Raw genomic sequence first — 23,235 nt, 5'->3', positions numbered from 1 at the left:
AATATTTCTATTGGATTTGGGTTCGAATATCAATGCATTCATGCACAATTTTTTCAAAGTATCAATGCTTGACTTTGTTATTGTCAAGGTCAAACCTTACTTTTACCATGCACTTAAAAGTACTTAATTGGCATGTAATTATAATAGTCTAGTTATATTTTTCTTTTTTCAATCACTTTTCCTCATCCTCGAGTATGGCCTTGAGGTTGCGAGGCCGAGACTTATTTGCGAAATTTTCCAGCCCTAGTGTCGACTTAGTTGGTTTATTAGAATTCCAACTTTATACTGTCGGTTAGGTTTTGCTGGTTTGTTCCAAACTTATTTAGCCCACATGTATGGTTTATAATCCATACACTTATTTTCATGTCTTGTTAATAATCCAGACATAAACTTATTTTATTTAAGCTATATTTTTTCAAACCTATGCTATGATTGTATACCACTTATGCCCCCTTAATATCCTATGATTGTGATCTTAGGTTATTAAAATCTGAGGGTTTGCAAAAAAAGTATAACAATAAACAATACAACTTTTAATCGAAATTCAGAATTTTATTGATAAAAAGTGAAAAAAAAAATCAAGCAATTGCTTGGTTACTATTGTTGTAATATTCAATCAAATATGGGCAAGTGTACACACTCACAAAACAAGTAATAAAGTGATAAGTATACAATATCGTCTCCACAGGGATTGCAAATTAAAACTAAACGCATCAATTAATTACCAAACAATTACACAAGAGTAACCAAATTAAATTATTTTGATTTTTGTAAGCTAACAATACTTGGAATCAATTAAAAATACTAAAAAATAAACTGCAATGCTAATATAAAAGTGAGATAAAATCGATTGGTTACAATAGGCTTGAATTATTAAATCCCTCTATGTTAATTGACCTGAACATTTTGCTGCAACAAAATCTCAGCAAATTACCCAAAGTTAACAAGAATTCAAAACACATTCATGAAACTTTTCCAAGACCCTTGATATTAATTCATCCACCTAATTTAACATATTCCTATGCCAATCAAGTTAAAGAACCGTGAATTAAGCATCAATTCATCATTGTTACACAAGGAAAATAACACATTCCTATGCTATTCACAAACAAAATCTAACAAGATTATCCACTTGTGTCATTCAAATCTATCCATTATATTTAAACTTCCCAGCACAAATATAACTCAATATCTTGTAATTGGTGATCAAACAATAACAAGAATTCATCATTAAGCACAATTGAATGAAGAATGGGTAAATTACTAAAATAAAGTGCTAGAAATTTAGAATTAAGACATAGAGTTCATCAACAATTCAAGCCACAAAAGATTAGTTCATGGCTAATTTAAAGAGCATAAATCCACTTTCAATTTTTCCCACGAGTATCGAAATTCACAAATCATAAGAGGAAATACAAATCTAGAGTGAGAGAGAGAGTAAGAATAAAATTTCTTCAATGGAGATGTAAGATTCCTCTTCTTTTCTCTTCTTGGACTTCTTGTACTTCTCCTTCCTCCTTCCTCCTTTCTCCTGTCCTTCCAGCTCTTTCCAATCACTCCAAAAAATAAATGGCTGAAAAAATTTAGTAATGGAGGTTGTCCTCTTTCTCCTCTTTTGCTAGGGTACAAAACCCTATTTTCTCTCTTGCCAAAAATGCCCTCCAAGCACTCCACGTGAGCCTCCTCCTTTTTCTCTAGAATCTTCCTTCTAAAATGCAACTGATATTCTGATTTGTTGCCACCTCACCACCCTTTGACAAGTCAATTAATGAAATGTCACTTGTCTTTCCCTTATATGCTGATTTTTCCACTCTGATTCCTGTTGAAAATGCTTCAGCAAAAATTTTTTTGCTCCAGAAAACCTAATATTTCCGCACACAATAAACAAATATGAGCCTGTTCACTTTATATTATTTTCTCTGGACAATTTGATACCTAAATTCCTTAATTTCTACCTTCAGCTCTAAAAACACCAAAAAGGACACAAGAATACAAAAAGGAAAATAATTAACTAAAAATAAAAAAAATACACAAACATCACTCAACCTAATTCTAAAATTATAAGCTGAAAAGTATGAAAAATAACTCTTTATTCAAGAGTTTTCACACCCCCAAACTTAAGACATTAATCGTCCTCGAGTGATGAATCTAAAAAAAAAAAAGATAACATAAGGCACACAAACAACAAGGACAAGACACAACATGTAGGATAAATTTTGCTTTGCCAATGCTAAAAGGGGAAAGCTCTCAAAATTTTTATTTTGAATAAGAGAAGTTGAATTTCAAACTTACACAAGCTTTAAGCCAAACCCTTCAAACATTAATGTTGTTGTCAAACTATGAGTCAAGTGTTTCACCCTTTAGAGCATGCATAACTTTTCCTAAGAATTTTCAATCACCCAAAATCAAACTAGGCATTGGTCTTAAAGCTTAAATAATGCCTCCATAAGTTACTTAGTGATTCCCTCTCCACTAATGTAGACAAACACCACACCAATGATCAATAGGACTTTATCAAGCTAGTAATGATAGGCTAGTGTGAAGGTAGGATAAGAGAGATTAATTTTGACTCAAATCACCCTAAGCACCTCAATCTTTCTAGGACCTAAATAAATGCACACATTAATTTCCCTAAATAAAACCCCACAACAAGATATAACTCTTGCCACTAGCCTTTATTACTAACATACAAAGACAAAAACTAAAACAAACTTTTCTTTCATTAGAAGAGTTACACCCCCAAACCTATTTACAAGCAAAATTACTTTTTTTTTTCTTGACTTTTTTTTTTTTTAAAAAAACTTTGCTTTGATTCAAGGGAGTGCACTCTATAATATTTTCTTTTGAATTTTTTTTTTTTTGGATTTTCTATTTTTTTTAGAATGAAGATAAACAACTAGATGGCAAGAGAATAAGAAAAATGAGATTACAATCTCCCCCCAAACTTAAAATCCACATTGTCCCCAATGGTGAAATCAAACAAAAGAAGAAAATAAAAACACTCATCCAATGCCTCTCGCACTCTCTACTCCTCTCAACCCCCAAAAATACAACAACAAATAAATCCTATAAAGATCAATGTGCTCAAGGGCATGGTGAAAAGAGATTATTATATATAGCTAGGCTAATAAGTGGCTAAGGAAGAAATGACACTTAACCTCAACGGGGTGACTAGGGATAAAAATGTATAAAGGGTAGGCTTCAAAGGCTCAAACGGTCCAAGGATGGCCTAAATCATGTCATTGATGTGGTGTTGCCTAGGATTTCGCCTCAAGGAGAATCACTAATTAATTATAGAAACTTAAGCTTTCACAAGAAACTAGCTCTTTCTAGGGTCTCAAAAATGTTTAATCAAGCTATGCACACACTAAAAATAAAAACACTCTCATCAATCAATTGCTAGAAACGTTTACACCGAAAGAATTAAGCTTAAAAATTCAAGCAAGAAAGACATTCATCTTCAACTCAGATTATTATATTTTTGTAGTTTTACAAGATCATCATTGAGCCCCCTAGTTAAACACTAACAAAAATAAAGAATATCATAAGAGAAAGACAAAACAACATTGCAAAGACAACGAAAAACAAGTCCAAAACATGAACAAGACACTAAAACAATAAGATTATAGCCACAAATCAAAAGCAATAACAAAAACAACAAATTACAAAAATGAAAATGAGCTGAGATAAGGCAACTCCACTCGCCTATCCTTCAGGATTGTCATCCAAAAAGATAGGGCCGATTTAGAATCGATGGCCTTCTTTTTGGCTGGTTGTGGAGTTGAGGAGTTGGGTGCCTTTCGCTTGGGAACTTTAGTTCTAGCAGCTGCCATTTGGGGAAAAATTTGGACAAAAGTGGTTGTGCAGGCTCACAAATCATAGCTCACCATTAACATAACAGACTCAGGCAACCACGCAATATGTCCACCTGCTTATCAATTAGCAAAAAATTCTTGCGATGCATCGCAGATTTCTCTAACTTATGCTTGTCCCACGTCGAAAATTTTGCTCCCCATTTTTCTTCAGCAAAATTTTCGCAAAAGCTTCAGACCTCAAAATTACTTCCAAAACACCATCTGCTTGCTTTCTTAACAACTGAAACACAAAAAACACATAATACCACTCCAAAAACAACATTGCAATAAAATGAAATTAACATAACAAAAATTAAAATGAAAATAACTAAAAATCCTAATATATATATCATTTTTTTCAATGCATTTTTATTCTCTCTTTCTTTGAGTTGCTTTACAAATGAATCCTCCAAAAACCATAGCAACTCAAACTTCATTTTTTTTCTAAGGATCTTTTAAGGAAACCGAGGTTTGGTATTGCACAACCTCGCTTCCCCCAAACTTTGCTCCTTTCCTTGTCGCCTTAAATGCCCTTCCCAAATGCTCATCATATAATTCAACTACACCATTGGAAAACACCTTGCTCACTAAGAACCCACAATCACACCTTGATTTTACTAGAGAGTTTGAGAAAAACACTCTCTTCCCTAACTTCCAACATTTGCAATTGAGGTTTTCCTCTATGCTTCTTTTTCTTCTTCTTTTTCTTTGGGAGCGTTGGAGGATGAGATGGTTCTTCTTCCTTACTTATCCATGGCTCACCACCATTCTCAATTCTTCAAAAGAGACCATTTCTTCACTCCCTTGCTATGCTTTCCATGCATCTTTTCAATCACCTTGAAGTTAGAAGCACTTATGGCCAAACAAGCTTCAACTTCATTAGGAGAGCGTATAGGATTAAAAACCTTGAATGTTACTTGTTCATCTTGAGCTCGAATGGTGAGCTCTCCTTTTTCAAGATATATCAACGTCCTTCTGGTGGCCAGAAATGGTCTCCCCAAGATGATCGGTACATCCCTATCTTCCTCATAGTCAAGAATAATAAAATCCGCCAGAAAAATGAACATGTCAACTTGTACTAGGACGTCTTCAATCATTCCCTCCGGATGCACCATAGAACGGTCAGCTAATTGCAAGGTGAGTGTAGTTGGCTTGGCTTCTCCTATTCCCAACTTCTTAAAAATTGACATGGGCATCAAATTAATGCTAGCCCCCAAATCACAAAGAGCTTTACCAACTTCTTTTCCCCCAATAGAAATTGGAATTGTAAAATTGCATGGATCCTTCAACTTGGGAGGGATTTTATTCTTTAAAATGTCACTACAACCTTTTGTCAAAGCAACTATTTCAAATTCGCCAAGCCTCCTTTTCTTTGTCAAAATATCCTTGAAGAACTTCACATAATTAGACATTTGTTCCGAAGCTTCCACCAGAGGTATGTTGATGAGGAGTTGCTTCAAAACATCCAAAAATCTTTGAAATTGGCTATCTTGCTGTTGCTTTTGAAATCGTTGAGGAAATGGTGAAGGTAGCTTGCTCATTGGCTTCTCTGATGCATTTTGCGGAGTGATTGCTGCAACATTTTCTTCAGGATCAGCTTTTGACATATTCTAAATTCCAACTCTTTCTCCTTTTTCCACACTACTTTGGATTGAAGTGGACTCATTTTTGCTCTTAGGATTGTCCTCATTCAACTTCAAATTTTTACCACTCCTCAAAGTGATCGCCTTGCATTGCTCTTTACCATCTCTCCTTAGATTTTGGGTATCACTAGGAAAGGTGCCTAGTGGTCTATTCCTCAACTCATTAGCTAGCTGCCCCATTTGAATCTTTAGGTTCCTCAAAGATGCTTCTTGACTTTGAATTACTGCATCATTCTTGGCCATATACTCTTTCATCAAATTCTCCAAAGAGCTTGTTTAAGAAACTTGTAAAGGAGGAGGTTGAGTTCTTGCTTGTTGAAAAAAACTCGGTGGTTGTGTAGGCTTATTTTGCATGACTGCACCACTTGAAATAGCCCCTTGACCTCCCCAAGAAAAAATTGGATGATCCTTCCAACCCGGATTGTAAGAGTTTGAATATGGATTGTTGCAGTTGTCATTTTGATTCTCCAAGTAACAAACTGAAGCAGGATTAGAAGGACAAATATCAAATGCGTGCCCCCCTCCACAATAAACACAGGAAACATTTGCTACTTGACCCATAAGATTTGATTGCAAGTTACCCCCATACTCATGGTCTTCAATGGGTTGGTCATAGATGAAACTTGAGCAGTCAAAGCATCTACTTCATGAATACCCTCTACTTTCCTTCTCGATGGAGCTCTAACATTAGACCATTGGTAATTATTATTGGCAATTCGCTCAAAAATTTCATATGCCTCATTGTAAGAATTAAAGAGTATAGCTCCATTTGCCGAAGCATCTAACACCATGCATGTGGAATAATTTAGACCATTATAGAAAGTTTCCATTTGAATACAACGAGGGATGCCATGATGTGGACACTTCCTCAATAACTCTTTGAACCTCTCCCAAGCGTCACATACTGACTCATCCTCCAATTATTGAAAAGAAATGATCTCATTATGGAAATTAGCATTTTTGGTTGGAGGGAAGTACTTCATCAAAAATTTCTCAGCTAGTTCATGCCACGTAGTCACTGAGTTGGAAGGAAGTGCTGAGCCAAGCTCTAGCTCTGTCTCTCAAAGAGAAAGGGAACAATTTCAACCTTAGGGCCTCTTCACTCACTCCTTGTAGCTTGAAAGAATCACTCACCTCCAAAAATGAATGAAGATGAAGATGAGGATCATCAGTAGGCAGCCCACTAAATTGACCCACTGTTTACAACATTTGGAACATCACGGGCTTTAACTCAAATTGGGGTGCTTGAATTTCAGGCCTAACAATGCCCAAATTGATATCATTGAACACGGGGGCAGCACACTCCCTTATGGCTCTCTCTCTATCATCAACCATAGCAATCGCGTTAGTGATATTATTAGTACCCTCAACTCCTTCAACCTCTTCAGCAATATTAAGGCGATTTTGAGCCTGTTGTTCCCTTCGTCTTCTTCTAAACGTACGCTCAATCTCGGGGTCAATAGGAGCTAGTTCAAGGTCTTCTTGCTCGTTAATATAATAGATCACCTGAGAAAACACCAGAACAAGCAAACAAGGTCAGAACAACAAAGAAAAATAAATTGCAAGTAATTGATATTACACAAATTTCTAATTCCAATCCCCGCAAACGGCGGCAAAAGCTTGTTGTTGTAATATTCAATCAAATATGTGCAAGTGTACACAGTCAAAAAATAAATAATAAAGTGATAAGTATACAAGATCGTCTCCACAAGGATTGCAAATTCAAACTAAATGCGTCAATTAATTACCAAACAATTACACAAGAGTAACCAAATTAAATTGTTATGATTTTTGTAAGCTAACACTACTTGGAATCAATTAAAAATGCTCAAAAATAAACTGCAATTCTAATATAAAAGTGAGATAAAATCAATTGGTTACAATAGGCTTGAATTACTAAATCCCTCTATGTCAATTGACCTGTACGTTTTGCTGCAGCAAACTACCCAGAGTTAACAAGAATTCAAAACACGTTCATGAAACTTTTCCAAGACCCATAATATTAATTCTTCCACCTAATTTAACATATTCCTATGCCAATCAAGTTAAAGAACCATGAATTAAGCATCAATTAATCATTGTTACACAAGGCAAAGAATACATTTCTATGTTATTCACAAACATAATCTAATAAGATTATCCATTTGTGTCATTCAAATCTATCCATTATATTCATACTTCCCAACACAAATATAACTCACTATCTTGTAATTGGTGATCAAGAAATAACAAGAATTTATCATTAAGTACAATTGAATGAACAATGGGTAAACTAAAATAAAGTGCTAGAAATTTAGAATTAAGACATAGAGTTCATCAACAATTCAAGCCACAAAAGATTAGTTCATGGCTAATTTAAAGAGCATAAATCCACTTTCAATTCTGCCCATGAGTATCAAAATTCACAAATCATAAGAGGAAATACAAATCTAGAATGAGAGAGAGAGTAAGAACAAAATTTCTTCAATGGAGATGTAAGACTCCTCTTCTTTTCTCTTCTTGGACTTCTTGTAGTTCTCCTTCCTCCTTTCTCCTGTCCTTCCAGCTCTCTCCAATCACTCCAAAAGAAAAATGGCTGGAAAAATTCAGTAATGGAGGCTGTCCTCTTTCTCCTCTTTTGCAAGGGTACAAAACCCTATTTTCTCTCTTGCCAAAAATTCCCTCCAAGCACTCCACGTGAGCCTCCTTTTTCTTTAGAATCTTCCTTCTAAAATGCAACTGATATTCTAATTTGTTGCCACCTCACCACCCTTTGACAAGTCAATTAATGAAATGTCGCTTGTCTTTCCCTTATATGCTGATTTTCCACTCTGATTCCTGTTGAAAATGCTTCAACAAAACTTCTTTTGCTCCAACATACCTAATATTTCAGCACACAATAAACAAATAAGAGACTTTTCACTTTTCATTATTTTCTTCGGACAATTTGATACCTAAATTCCTAAAATTCTACCTTCAGCTCTAAAATACCAAAAAGGACCCAAGAACACAAAAAGGAAAATAATTAACTAAAAATAAAAAAATACACAAACATCACTCAACCTAACTCTAAAATTATAAGCTCAAAAGTATGAAAAATTACTCTTTATTCAGGAGTTATCAGTTACAATGAAAACATCATTCCTACATTAATGATGATAAGGTCGTAGATGTTCACCATTCCAAGCTCACAACCAATTCTCCGTTTAACATCGCCAACTTATACACTCCAGGTTGAATAATTGACTAATCTGGTAAGTTCCTTCCCAGTTAGGCCCAAGTACCCCAACAGACAGGTTTCATGTAGCTAAGAATATGCGCCTTAGCACCAGGTCTCCCAATCCGAATTTATATCTCGGACCCTCTTGTTAAAATATCTAGTAGCCCATTGCTGGTATGCCACATTTTTCAATTGGGCTTCATCTCGTCTTTCTTCAATGAGGTCCAGACTTTCTTCGAGCTGAGATTGGTTCAAGGTCTGGTTGTACGCATCGTGTCGTATTGTTTGGATTTCGACCTCAATTGGCAACATGGCCTTGCATCCATAAGCTAGGGAGAAGGGAGTATGCCCCTGTTGAAGTTCGCGCTGTGGTTCTATAAGCCCACAAGACTTGAGGCAACTCCTTTGGCCATTTCCCCTTTGCCTCTTCTAACATTTTCTTCATGGGGCTCTTTAAGGATTTATTGACTGCTTCGACCTGGCCATTTGACTGGGGATGGGCCACAGAGGATACAATTTTTATTATCCCATTTTTTTCGCAGAAATGTGTAGATAAGTCGCTGTCGAACTGGGTCCCATTATCTGATACTATCTTCCTAGGCATCCCATATTTGTAGACGATATTCTTTACTATGAAATCTAGGACTTTCTTCGAGGTAATACTGGCCAAGGGTTCAGCTTTGGTCCATTTTGTAAAATAGTCAATTGCGACCACAACATACCTTACTCCACCTTTTCCAATTGGCAATGAGCCTATGAGCTCAATTCCTTATACTGTTAATGGCCATTGGGAGCTCATCATGGTGAGCTTGATGGGTGGAGCTCATGAAATTGAGGCAAACCATTGACATTTATCACATCTTTTTACATACTCGAACAAGTCACCCTTGACTGTGGGCCAGAAGTACCCCTGCCTAATCACCTTTTTCGACAAACTATGCCCCCGAGTGTGATCTCCACAAAACCCTTCATGGATTTCTTCAAAAATATTTCTTGCCTCTGGAGGAATTACACACCGAAGTAATGGCATAGAGCACCCCCTTCTATACAACTTCCCTTCAACAATAGTGTATCTTGGAATTTGGTACATTAGCTTTCTAGCCTCATTCCGGTTTGTTGGGAGACTTCCAGTTTCAAGGTAGTCAACTATTGGTGTCATCCAGGTTGGTTGTGTGTCAATAATACCTACATCTTCTCCATCAGGATTGTTAATACTCGAGGTCGATAGAAATTCTACTGGGACCACGTTCAGTGCGTCAGCCTCATTAGTTGTGGCGAGCCTGGCTAAGGCGTCTTCATTCAAATTTTGGTCTCGGGAGACTTGTTCTACAGCATTGAACTCAAACCCTCCGAGTGTTGTCTTTACCTTCTCTAGGTATGCGACCAATTTTATACCACAAGCCTGAAACTCCCCCAGGACTTGGTTAGCAGCCAACTGTGAAACGCTATAGCAATGTATGTCCTTTGCTTTGAGCTCAGTGGCTATCCGAAGTCTTATTAATCACCCTTCGTATCCAGCCTCATTGTTTGATGCCTCGATGCCAAACCTTAGTTCCGAGTGGAAGCGATTTCCTGTTGGGGTAATTAGAATAATGCCTGCCCCCAACCCATTTTCATTCGAGGATCCATCGACATAAAGTTTCCACAGCTCGCGGGCTGGGGTTACAACCTTGTAGTTGGAGAACCCAGTGCATTCAACAATAAAATCTGCCAGAGCTTGTCCTTTGAATGTCGTTCTTGGGTGATAAGTGATCTCGAACTGTCCGAGCTCGACAACCCACTTTAACAGTCTTCTGGATTCTTCATGCTTAGATAAGACTTGCCTCAGTGGCTGGTCAGTAAACACATGGATAGGAAGTGCTTGGAAATAAAGTCAGAGCTTTCGAGATGCGTGCGTAAGGCACAAAGCCAGTTTCTCCATTAATGGGTATCTCGATTCTGCCCCCAGTAATCTTTTGCTAATGTAGTATGCATGTTTTTGTATTTTCTTATCCTCCCGTACTAGTACTGCACTAATGGTGTGCTCGGTTGTAGCAAGGTATAAGTACAAAATCTCTCCTGTAATTGTTTTAGACAAGATCGGTAGTTCGGCGAGGTGTTTCTTAAGGTTTTGAAACACGAGTTCACACTCCTTCGACCACTCGAATTTTTTGCCCCCTCTTAAAAGATTAAAGATTGGAAGGCATCAGTCTGTAGATTTCGAGATAAACCTACTTAAGGCCGCCATTCGTCTAGTTAGGCTCTGGACATCCTAATGTTTTCGAGGTGAGGGCCTTGATCTTGTTTGGATTAACCTCTATTCCCCAAGCATTTACTATAAATCCAAGGAACTTACCTAAAGATACTCCGAATGAGCATTTTGTGGGTTAAGTTTCATATTGTATTTTCAAAGTACAACAAAACACTCAGCGAGAACATCCATATGGTTATTGTTATGTTTTGATTTGACCAACATATCATCCACATAAACTTCCATGTTATTCCATATTTGTTCAGCAAACATCCTATTTACTAGCCTTTGGTATGTGGCTCCAGCATTTTTAAGCCTGAAAGGCATGACGTTGTAGCAATACAACCCCTTATCGGTTACAAAACTCGTATGTTATTGGTCTGGCGCATGCATGGCAATCTGGTTATATTCAGAATCCATGAATGACATGATGTCATGGCCTGCAGTGGCATCTACGAGCTGGTCTATTCGAGGCAAGGGAAAGCAATCTTTGGGGCATGCCTTGTTGAGGTTTGAATAGCCGATGCAGGTTCGCCATTTGACGTTGGGTTTTGGGACCAACACCGGATTGGCGATCCAGTCAGGGTAAAAAGCATCTCGTATAAACCGATTTTCTTTTAATCTCTCTGTAATGACCTAAATTTCCTAATAAGGCTCAGGGCCTTGATTAGGGGGTGAGGATGGAAAATCTTGGAATTATGTGATATTTATGTGTATCATTATGTGGTTATGTGGTTATGTGAGTTATATCATAATATGACTTGATATGCATGTTTAGGTGTATTAAATATGCATGTGAACCCATTTCTGAGTAATTGGGTGATTTTCATATTTTTGCCATTTCGGGTATATTTCGCATATATGTGGCAGATGTGTGGTGCTTCATTATTATTTGGTTATGCTAGGGTTACTCAGCATGAGACGATCCTAGGAGGCAAGCTAGTGGGAAAGTCACAACAGGATTCATACTTGACTCGGAGTGAGTCAAGGGGCATTTTACGTATTTAGTACATTACTGGTTTATTGGGTAATGGGAATAAATATTTGATGATAAATAGAGAGTTAGTGATATCAGGGGGAAAATTTGGTAATTTTCACTATTTTAACCCCAGGGACATTTTCGGGACCCCGAGCATTAGGATTTACTTGAGGTTACTTAAACTTGAAGTAATCTGTTAGAATTATAAAAGAACGTTCAGAAAGTTCTCTCTCCCTCAAAGTTCCATTTTTGACACCAATCGCATTTTCGAAGGAAACTTGAGTTTTAGGACTCGGATTCAAGCGAGGATTGAGGCATAGCGATTCTAGGGAAGATTAGAAGCTTATTAACCAGAGGATTTAGCGAGGAATGACATAATCAGAGGTAATTTAAGCTTTGAATTTCGAGTTTATTCGATGTTCTTGGTGTTGTTGAGTTTTATAAACTCAAGACTTGGATTATGAGTTCCTATGGGGATTTTGAGTATTTGATGTTGTTATAATGTTGCTAAGATATTGGGTGAATGTTTGGGGGATCAAAATGTTGATTTGAGGGGCTAGGAACCTGTTGGGGTCAGATTTGGAGCTTTGAAGCTTGAAGAATACGAAGCTGGAACCCATAATTTCTAGGTTGGGCGCTGTAGCGCTAACGTTGTAACGCTACAGCGCTAGGCGCTCTGTCTTGGGGGATTTGATTCTATTTATAGTGCTGTAGCGCCCAAAGATTGCGTTGTAGCACTACACGGTCTTCAAAATGTGGTGTTTTGGCACTTTTTGGGGTTTTGACCCGAGGGCTCGGGGGATGATTCCACCACCTTGTTTGGTGGAATTTGAGGTCCCGAGAGCGCAAGATTGTACCCGGTATTGGGTTTTGGAACTTGAACTCATTGAAACACCATTTATGGTTGTGACTAAATTATTGCTAGGGGCTTGGAATCAGGATTGTGCTTGGGGTCATTCATTAGTAACCTGTGCTTGGACCAAATGTTAGAAAACTGCACCTAGTATGTGATGCATGTAATGCATAAGATACATGAGATTAGGGCATGGCATGAATGTTGAATATGAGATTGATCAGAGCTCGAGTCTCTGTTTTTGTGCATGATTATAATTATGCTTCTGACTATTGATTAAGCATGCTAAATGCCTTATATCTGAATATTTGACATATGATATATGTCTGTTTGCATTACCTCATTGAGGAAGCACTGACTTATTCATCAGGGATCGACATTGGTGTCAGTATTGATTGTGAAGCTGTGACTTATTAGTCAAGATCAGCAGTAGTACTAAGCACTGGCCGTATGGTATTGGCTTATGAGTCAAGCACGGTATTAGCATGTTTAATGCAAGCCGAAAAGATTAGATCTAAAAGACATAAGCATTATCATTAGAGCGTGAAATGCTTGACCGACCTTAAGTTTGATGAGAAACAAAAGCGCTTGTCTAGTCTAAAGGCTAGTTATTTAGAGCCAGAGCCAAAAGGCTAAGGTGACCTACACGTCACATGGCTAGGAAGGTATGGGACCTCAGAGATAGACTTATCAGTCATCTACGCAGAGATAGACTTATCAGTCATCTACACAGAGATAGACTTATGAGTCATCTACACAGAGATAGATTTATCAGTCAACTACATAGAGATAGACTTATCAGTCATCTATACAAAGATAGACTTATCAGTCATCTACACAGAGATAGACTTATCAGTCATCTATACAATGATAGAATTATTAGTCATCTATACAGAGATAGACTTATCAGTTATCCAAACAGAGATAGACTGATCAGTCATCTAAATAGAGTATGACTTATTAGTCATCTATTCAAAGAGAGGCTTATTAGTCGTCTACCTCAGAGAGACTTATTAGTCATCTACCTCAAAGAGACTTATTAGTCATCTACTCAAAGCGCAGAACTACACAAAAATATATTTGTACCTACTTGCAAGCTTGAGCAGGGTTATTACTACTAGGCATGCCTATTATGATTTAGTAACATGTTATTACTTGTTCATGAGCATATGTAGTTTTCTTGCTAAGCTTCGACTAACGGGTGCTATGTGGCAGAGGTAAAGGCAAAAGAAAGTTGGACCATCCTTGAGTTAGAGAGCTTAGGTGACGATGTGTACATATGCGGCTGCTCGGCCGCCATGGCCAAGGGTTTAAAGAGGAACTAGGGTTAAACCCTATTTTGCTGCTTAGGTCAGCTGGTTGTAAATCTTTTGTTGTAATTAACCTTTAGATTATATTTTTGGGATCCCAATGTATATGGTAAACATTTTAGTGAAACGTTGTATCTTAACAAAATTTTAACCCTAAACCGTTAATCATACTTAGTTACACGATTATGGCCAAATGACTCGATTAGCGAGTATAGCACTGTTTAAATGCACACTGTAACGGTCCCTGGGTAGTAGGGAGTTACACTCTCAACCTCCTCTTTGAAGGCCTTCTTTCTGTCATCGTCCAAGAGCCTTCGTTTTTGTTGCTTCGGGGGGAAGGTTTTATCAATGTTAAGTGCATGGCTTATGACATTCAGACTAATTCCTACCATGTCCGAGTGCGACCACGCAAACACATCCTGGTTTTCTTTCAAGAAGCAAGTTAATTGCTATCTTATATTTTCATAAAGGTTTTTTTTCCTATTTTTAACACCCTCTTAGGATCCTTTTCATCGAATAAATTCTTCGAGCTCCTCCAGGGGTTTGAGATCGGCCCTTTCTTTGAATCCAGGGTCGATCTCTTCTTGTATCTCCAAGATGGATCCGTCCATCTCCTGAATGATCACGAGTTTCTGGGAACTTATTTAGATTCTCTTTCTCATGGAAATGTTGTAGCATTCCCTCCCTGCAAGCTGGTCTCCCTTCAGCGCCCCGATGCCACCAGACGTCGGGAACTTGATGGCCAGATGCGTAACAGATGATACTGCCCCCAGCCCAATCAGGGATGGTCTCCCAAGTAGTATGTTATAGGCTGATGGGGCATCCACCACTACGAACTCCATCATCTTGGTTATCAAGACTAGATGGTCTCCCAAGGTCGCAGGAAGTTCAATGGATCCCGTACAGGCTATCCCTTTTCCTGAAAACTCGTACAACTTGGTCGCACAAACTTTCAAATCTTGAAGCGTGAGTCCCATCTTTTCTAGAGTGGCCTTGTAAAGATATTCACAAAGCTCCTGTTATCAATATCGACTCTGCATACCCTCCTGTTCGTGAGCTGAAGCGTGATGACAAGGGGATCATTGTGAGGAAACTGGACGTGTGACACATCCTCTTCTATAAACGTGATGGGTTAAGTTTCAACCCTTTGCTGCTTTGGAGCTCGTGGTCTGGGTTCGTAAGGAGAACCGTCCCTAATTTTTAGCTCGTTAACGTATCTCTTTTGGGTGTTCCTACCTGATCCTGCAATGTGAGGTCCCCCAAAGATTGTTACCACATCTTCTCCCTCTACTGGAGGAGGTCGCTCAGCCTCTCGTGCTCAGTTGTTGTTATGTTGGGCAGGTTGTGCAGTCACTACCCTTTTACTTGTCGAGGTCGTATTGGGATTCTGTTTTCTTACATACTATCTGGAATATCCCCTCGAGATCAAGCCTTCGATCTCGTCCTTCAACTGTTGGCACTAATCGGTTGCGTGTCCGATGTCTCTATCGAATCTACAATATTTATTGGAGTCCCTCTTTTCTTTCTAATTCTACATTGGGTCAGGTCATCTAAATGGGACGTGATTTTCATTGGCAAGAAATATATTTTCTAGAGTCTCGTTAAGTTCAGTGTACACTATGTATATAGAGAAACACTTGTCTCCCTTCTTCTTTTTCCCTCCGTCAGCCTTGGGATTATTCCCTTCATTTTTCTTCGTCTTTGAAGGGTTATCCCCTAAGGGTCTTCACGTTGATGGGATCGCCGAGGTTGAGGTTAAGTTAACATTTCTCATTGCAGTTACGGGCTGAGAGGTCAGGTTTAATTCTAACCTTGTCTCTTCTACATTAAAAAATCTCTAGGCCCTTCGATTGAACTCGGTTAATGACCTTACGTGTTTTTTTTGTATATCATCTCACAGGGGACTCCCTGGTAATATACTTGCTCCTACAGCCATTAGGTGGCCACTATCATCGACATTATGGGCTCGAGCCACTTATATATTAAACCTCGTAAGGTAACTCTTCAGTGACTCTCCCTACTGTTGTCTTACGTTAGTCAGGGCTGAGGCTTCCAGCCAAATGCCAACATTGACTTTGAACTTTTTTTTAAATGCCTTTGGTAAATGGTCCCAGGAGGAGATCGAATGTCTTTTAAACTTCTTGAACAAATTTTTTGCTGGTCTTGTATGAATAGCTGGCAACAACATGCATCGGAGCTCATATCAAACATTGCTGGCTCAAATGATGGTGTTGAATGTGCTCAGATGATTGTATGAGTCTGAGTTCCCATCAAATGGCACTACATGGGGCATTTTAAATCCTTGCGGATATGGGGTGTTAGATATATACGGGGAAAAAGGCTCGAGTTCTTCATCAGAGTCTTCAGCCTTATCTCTGCTCCTCTCATTCTGCAAGAGTCTGAACGCCCTTTCCAGCTGTTCAATTCTCTCCTAGATTGGGTCCATTGGGGGTCGAGCTTGAGCCTGAGGGAGCTGGTTATTGTTTATAAACACTCCAGCTCCTTGTCCCGGCATAGAGTTATTCTGGTTTCCATATGTCGACTGCTTTGGGCCGTTCAAGTGTTCGCTCAGGTCAGAGTTTATGGGATTAGCATGTCCCAGTTTATGGTTCAGGTGATCCTGAAGGTCAGGATGATTCCCTTGATTCCCAGTATTTATGGGCTCAGTATTATATATGCTTACGAATTGAGTGTAATCTGAGCTCCCGCTTACGAAGCTAACAGTTCTCTCCGACTTCGAGGCTCGGTTGTACGAGGTGGATCATCCGCTGGCCTCCTCGCTATAGCCTTATGTGATCTCGATAGATGGCTTCCCGTTGGTTAGGGAGCCCTGTGTTCTCGAGTAGCCTCCCTCTCGCTCCTATGTCTAGGTCTGGCATGACGGTTCCCACCCAACTGCTACTGCAAGAGGGCCTTTGTGGTGCAGGTCGTGAAGCCTCACGGACTAGTGAGGGGTGCTTGATTGGAGAGGGCAGATGTCTTATTGGGGATGGTGGATGCCTCCCATTGTTGGGCATAGATGGTCCAGAATAGGCCTAGACTAGTTCCGGGTTGTTTCTTACTGCTTCAAGGTTCGGGCTCTAAGCTGCTGGAGGAGCGAGGTTATTCCCCGTTCCTGTCGACAGCTCCACAGTCGGATTGTCAGTAGCCATAACCCAAGTGTTTCTCTAGGGTGTTCATCACCATGATTTGTTCTGGGCCTCGACTAAGCCTGTTGGGCCCCTTGCTCAACTTTCCCGGCGATCGCGCTTGCTCAGGGACATCCCCTTGGCCTCCAGGGTGGTGCCTGGGCTTCAGCAGCCTGTCTGGCCAACTCCTCATTGCGCCTTGCCGCTTCTGCCAATTGCTAGCGTAGTTGGAAATTCTCCAGTTCCACAATAGGAATGTATCTCTCTAGGCTATAGTAAAGATCCTCATTAGGATTGTGTAATGACCCAACTATGTGTAAGACCTTAGACCATTAAAAACTACTAGACATAGCTACTATTATTTTGATACAAACATAAGAAAAAACATATCTTTATTGAAAATCCAAAATAAATATTGTATCAATAACATAAAAGTATAAAATAAAATGTAATATGGTATGGGTACCCATTGTTTATAAAACATAAAACATAACTTTAAATACTAATTGCGGAATTACATCAAAACGTAATTTTAAAGCATGAAATAAATAATGTCGTCCTCGATCAACACGCAGTCCATTCATCCTTAAGACACAATCCAAGATACCAAGAATCCTTCAGCCTCCATAATCATTTTCCTGCATCACACTAAAAATAAAGGAGTGAGCCTAATGCCCAGCAAGGAAAATCTACTAACACATATAAGCATAAAACTATATCATAAACATATACTAAAAAACATATGACTATAAAAACATATATCATATAGGACTACAATATTAATGGCCATTATGTAGAGTCCAAGAACTTTACTTAGCTAAGTTAGATAGTAGTATTATAGTAATTATAGTATTATCTTTATGACTGTGGATTTTTGATTCAGACCGGGATTTATTTGGACACTCATAGTAGTACTTGTAGATTTTCTAAGTTTAACCTATAGTTTAAGAATATTAATTTTAACCTAAGGTTTGATTAATATGACTGATATTAAGGATAATATTTATTATACTATAAGGTTTAGATAAGAACCAATAGGATTTTAAGCACATGTTATGTATGGGTGATTAAGGATTAAGTATTTTGAGGATTAAATTTAATAAGGGTAAAGTTTGAATGCTCTAAGGTCAGTCAGCAACTTTGAATACGTTTGAGGGCTTAGTCAAGGCTGTTTACTCCATTCAAACTTAGCTAAAAATGTGTAATTTCGTGCTTAAATAATCAGCGAATGCCGATATATCGCAGCTATAGGGGGCGATATATCACAGCACGTAGATACGGAAAACACGAAACGATGCACGTTTGCCTCGGGCATATTGGTCCAGGCGATATATCGCCTATAGGGGGCGATATATCGCCTCCTTTAGCATATTTTGAAAGTTTTTGAATTTGTTTTCCATTCAGCCATTCAACCTCTTGATAAGTCCAGCACCTTTCTGACCGAGTCTTCAGCCTCTGCTGAACGATTATTCAAATTATTTTCACCTAAAAAGCCATTATTTTTATTCAAGTTAAATTAAGATCCTTTCATTCTTAAACTCTATAAATAGGACCTAGTACCCAGCCATTATTCACCTTTTACTCTAAGTTCAGAGGCTGCAAGTTGCTAGGTGAGTGTGAGAGTTAAACACTTGGGTGGGGAAATCATAAGCTTGATCATCATAAGCTTATCAAACACTTGGGGAAGTAAGGTTTCATAGTATTTCGGTTCGAGGTTTAGATTGATCTTACAAGTCTTCAAGGTAACCCAAACTCTAGTTCATTTCTGTACCTTTTCTTTAAAAGTTCTCATAGTCTTCTGCTTATTCTAACCTTATTCTTATTTTGGTTAGGAAATCTAAGATCTCGCACATAAGTTTTTGGTAAGTATTTTTCTCAATGGTTTAGTCCTTCCATTCCTTTCATTTATCTTCTTCTCTATACTCACTCTTTTTCAAATGGTTCTTAGGAGTGTTCCAAAGTCCCACCTCTGTCCTCTTATCCCGGTATTTTTGGTAAGGAAAATAGGATAGAATCTATATGTTATATGCTTATGTTATCTTATGTTTCTTATGTTATGATAAGTGTTATGATATGTATGTTTGTAGGCTTGGGCATATGACCCGTATGACTAACAAGCCCCGAATAGATTATGGGCATATGACTTGCTTAGCTAGTAGGACCCCACTAATCTAATGGGCATATGACTTGTTTAGTCTATGGGACCCCAAGTAATAATGGCCATTATAGTATGTGTATGATATAAGTGTAATGTTATGTTATGTTATGTTTTTTTTTATGTTTCATATGAAATTTATGTATATGAACTATGTGGTAGATTTTCCTTGCTGGGCATTAGGCTCATTCCTTTTTGTTTGTATGTGCAGGAAAATAGCTAAAGTGGCGGGGAAGATTCGTGGATGCTTGGGAGAATGTGTATCGGTGATGAATGGATTCAAGGAGTCGAGAGTTCGATTTTCGAGGATGTAGTCTTTTTTTTTTATGGTTTTACATGTATTTTTCCGCACTCGCTATGTAACTCCTTTTTATTTTAAATAATGTTTTGTCTTTAAAACAATGGGATCCCATATCCTACTTGATATTTTATGTAAGTAACTCTTATTTTTACAAGTTTCCTAATAAAATTATGATATTTTCACAATGTAAGTTTTATTAAGGATTAGTATGAATAGTTTCGTTAATGGTTCAAAAGTCTAGAGTAGTTGGGTCATTACACATTAACTCATTAACATGGCATGTGATAAACCATCTAGGTCTTTTTTCTACTAAGCGAGGTAGGTAGATCACATGGTATTATATGATAACCCATCTAGGTCCTCTGCTAGTCGAGGTAGGGTAAATCATAACTCTAACCCATGAAATGATGAATAATCTTGGGGCTTGCTGTCTAAGCAAGTCATATGCCCAAGCGACTAAAAACATATCATACATATACATACCATAGCATAAACATATCATAACGTAAACATATCATAACATAAACATATCATAACATATAAGCACATAAAATCCATCCTATTTTCCTTACCAAAAGTCGGGATATTTGGGAACAAGAACGGGATTAGAAACTCCTATAAACCAACAGTAAAATGGTGAGAATCTCTAAAGAATAAAGATGAAATGAGAACTAAACCATCCAGAAGAAACTTACCAAGAAGAACCTTAAGTTTCAAGAACTTAAATACCTAATCAAGAATCATAAACCAGAGTTAGGACATGAATAAAGAAAACTAAAGAACCATATAGAACTGAACTTAGGAATATAAATACCTTCAATGACCTTATGGATTGGTCTAAACCTCAATACCAAAATCAAACTATTTCTTACTTCCCAAGTGTTTATAAAAGCTTAGAATGATAAAGCTTTAAATCAAAAGCCAAGTGTATCTCTCTATAGTAACACTAGCACCTTGGAGGCTCGGATCAAATGCTTGAAGAAAATGGCTGAGCACTAGGTCCTATTTATAGAGTTCAAGGAGTGAAACTAACCCCTTTTAATTTGAATAAATAAATGATTATAAAAAGAGTTGAATTTTCGTTCAACTGACGCCCAGAACTCAGTCAAAATCGTTCAAAGGCAAGTCTAAGCAGTTAAGGGTAATTTTAAAATTCAAAAATCAAACTTCCAAAAATACATGCATGGAGCCAATATATCGCCCCCTATAGGCGATATATCACCTCCTCCTATATTCCCGAGCCTCGTTCGAACATTCGTGCAAAGTCAACGTGTTTTCCGTATCTTCCGTAGGCGATATATCGGCCCCTATGATGCGATATATTGGCATACGTTGATATATTAAACACGTGTTTTCACCTTTTCAGCATAATTTAAATTGGATAAACAGCTTTGACTGAGTCATAATACGATCCTAACAGTTGCTGGAAGGTTCTAGAGTTTCTAGATCTTTCTTTTATTAAAACTGTTATCCCCAAAATTTAAAAATGATGATGTGGCAATAAAAGTGACAAATGGCAAAGAATGGCTGGGTGATCTGGCTTAGGAGTTATCCGGTAGACCAGTGAAGATTTTTGACTAACCAGTCAAGTGTCATGACTGAACAGTCATGTGCTTGTCCGACCAGTCATGTGCTTGTCCGACCGGTTAGGTGCTTGTCCGACCAGTCAAGTGTTTGGCCGACCAGTCACTTGTCTTGGCCGACCAGTGAGGATGTGGCTGACTAGTGAAGTGTTTTGGCCCTTTAGTTTTCCTTCTGGGTGTGATGTGGACCGACTAAATAGAATAGTGTTACGCAAAAGATCCCAGTAACGTCTTCAGCTAGAATCGGTCATACCTGCGCAGGAATCTCTCATATTATCCCAAAGAATCGCATATTGTTGTATGTTATATGTTATTATTGATGAAATATTGAAAGAATAATAGAAAGATCCCGATTATGAGGGACTGCGTTTGTACGATCCTGGGCTTATAAATACAAAGCTCATGGCATCATAGAGGGGATTTGGATTCTAATTTTCCTGAGAGAGTATTTGTATCTTGAGAGAAATATTGTATTCTTTTCATCTGCACTGAAGAAACTCAGTTGACTCAGGTTCATCTGATCTTGAGTGTAGATTCATAATCATAACTCTAAGTGGATTAGGCTATTACCAACACATTGGGGCTGAACCACTCTAAAAATTGTCTGTGTCGTATTTTTCTCTTGAAGGTTTTTTGTTGTTTTGACGTCTACACGTCGTTGGCCAAAAACACGGTCAACATTTTGGTGCTTTCATTGAGAGTTTGAAGAGAAAAATAGACAATCACTGTAGCATTATGGCGCCTAAGAACAATAATGCGACCTCCAAGAAGCCAGGTTCCTCTAAAGAGCCTGCTAGATAAGAAGGTCCTGGTCCTCAAGACCATGAGACTGACCCTAGAGTCTTGCTCGAGGTCATGACTCCAGAGGTTGAACAACTCCAGGAAGCCATGGGGGCTTTCCAGGAGGAAATGGCACAATTCAACGCCCGACAGGAGTCATTCGCTGAAGAAATGGCTAGACAGAAGGCTGCATTTGAGCAGCAAAGACAGAAGATGGACACTAGGAGCGAAGAGATCAGGTGACGGCAGGAGGAGGCCGATAGGCAACATCGTGAGGCTACACTCGCTCTGGAGGCAGCTACGCAGCTAGCCCAGGCTAATGCCCAAGCTGCAGCACAAGGAGCAGCCACCCAAAGAGTAAGGACCACAAAAGCTGGTCGAAAAAACACTGACAGATCCAATTCTCGAGGACCAAATAGAAGCGGTAGTAATCCACCTGGTCGGGAAGAAGATGGGGTCCGATCGGGCACTACCTCCACCCAAAGGGGGAACTCCAGAACCCCCTCAATGAGCCACTAATCAGAGACTTCCAGATCCGAAAGTCATAAGTCAGGTAGTAAGAAAACTCCACCTGAGCTGGAGCCAAATAGAGCTCCTCGAGGTAAAGAAACTTCGCACTTCAAAGACGGGCATGGTCGTGATGAAGCTGATAGTCATTGTTATATTATTTTATAATATAATGTAATATTATATTATATTATAATATAATGTTTTAGATTAAATAAATGTGACAAAGTGTGTCACATATTGTAACATATAATAGAGAGTTACAATATTTAGATATATGAGATATATCCAAATAATGTAACATATTTGGTGTTCCAAATTTGTAACTTCCAAATATTACCCTTTATTGTGTAAAATTGTTGTTACACAATATTGAGATGAATTTCATAAAGCCATATGTGATATGGCTGTTAGAGATATGATTTTATCCCCAATAATGTGTTTTGGGAGTTACAAAATCATTTGGGAGGGTTTGGAACCGTTTGGAAAAAAAACACATTTTTAAGTGCTGAAATTGGTCGATGGCCGCGGCCACAGGCCAAAAACTGACCAATTTTCAGTTTTTTCAATCTTTGTTGAACGGCTCAAAAAACCCAAATAACTCCAAAATCTCTTTTTTAATTCCATATTAATCCAATTAAACATTGGTAACAACCATGGGGGTTGGTGGAATTTGAAATTCAAAGGGTGTCTCTAAACTCTATAAATAGGAG

General features: G+C 38.3%; 1 non-coding gene across 1 annotated transcript; it reads left to right on the top strand.

Moving 5' to 3' along the window:
• Positions 1-6,343: 6,343 nt before the first annotated feature.
• Positions 6,344-6,450, top strand: LOC133781116 (small nucleolar RNA R71). The gene has a single exon (XR_009869912.1). It is a non-coding gene; the product is annotated as a small nucleolar RNA R71 (small nucleolar RNA).
• The last annotated feature ends 16,785 nt before the right edge of the window (positions 6,451-23,235 follow it).

The sequence above is a fragment of the Humulus lupulus genome, chromosome 5 (genome assembly GCF_963169125.1).
Source record: "Humulus lupulus chromosome 5, drHumLupu1.1, whole genome shotgun sequence".
NCBI lineage: Eukaryota > Viridiplantae > Streptophyta > Magnoliopsida > Rosales > Cannabaceae > Humulus > Humulus lupulus.
This window is presented reverse-complemented; position numbering and strand designations above follow the sequence as displayed.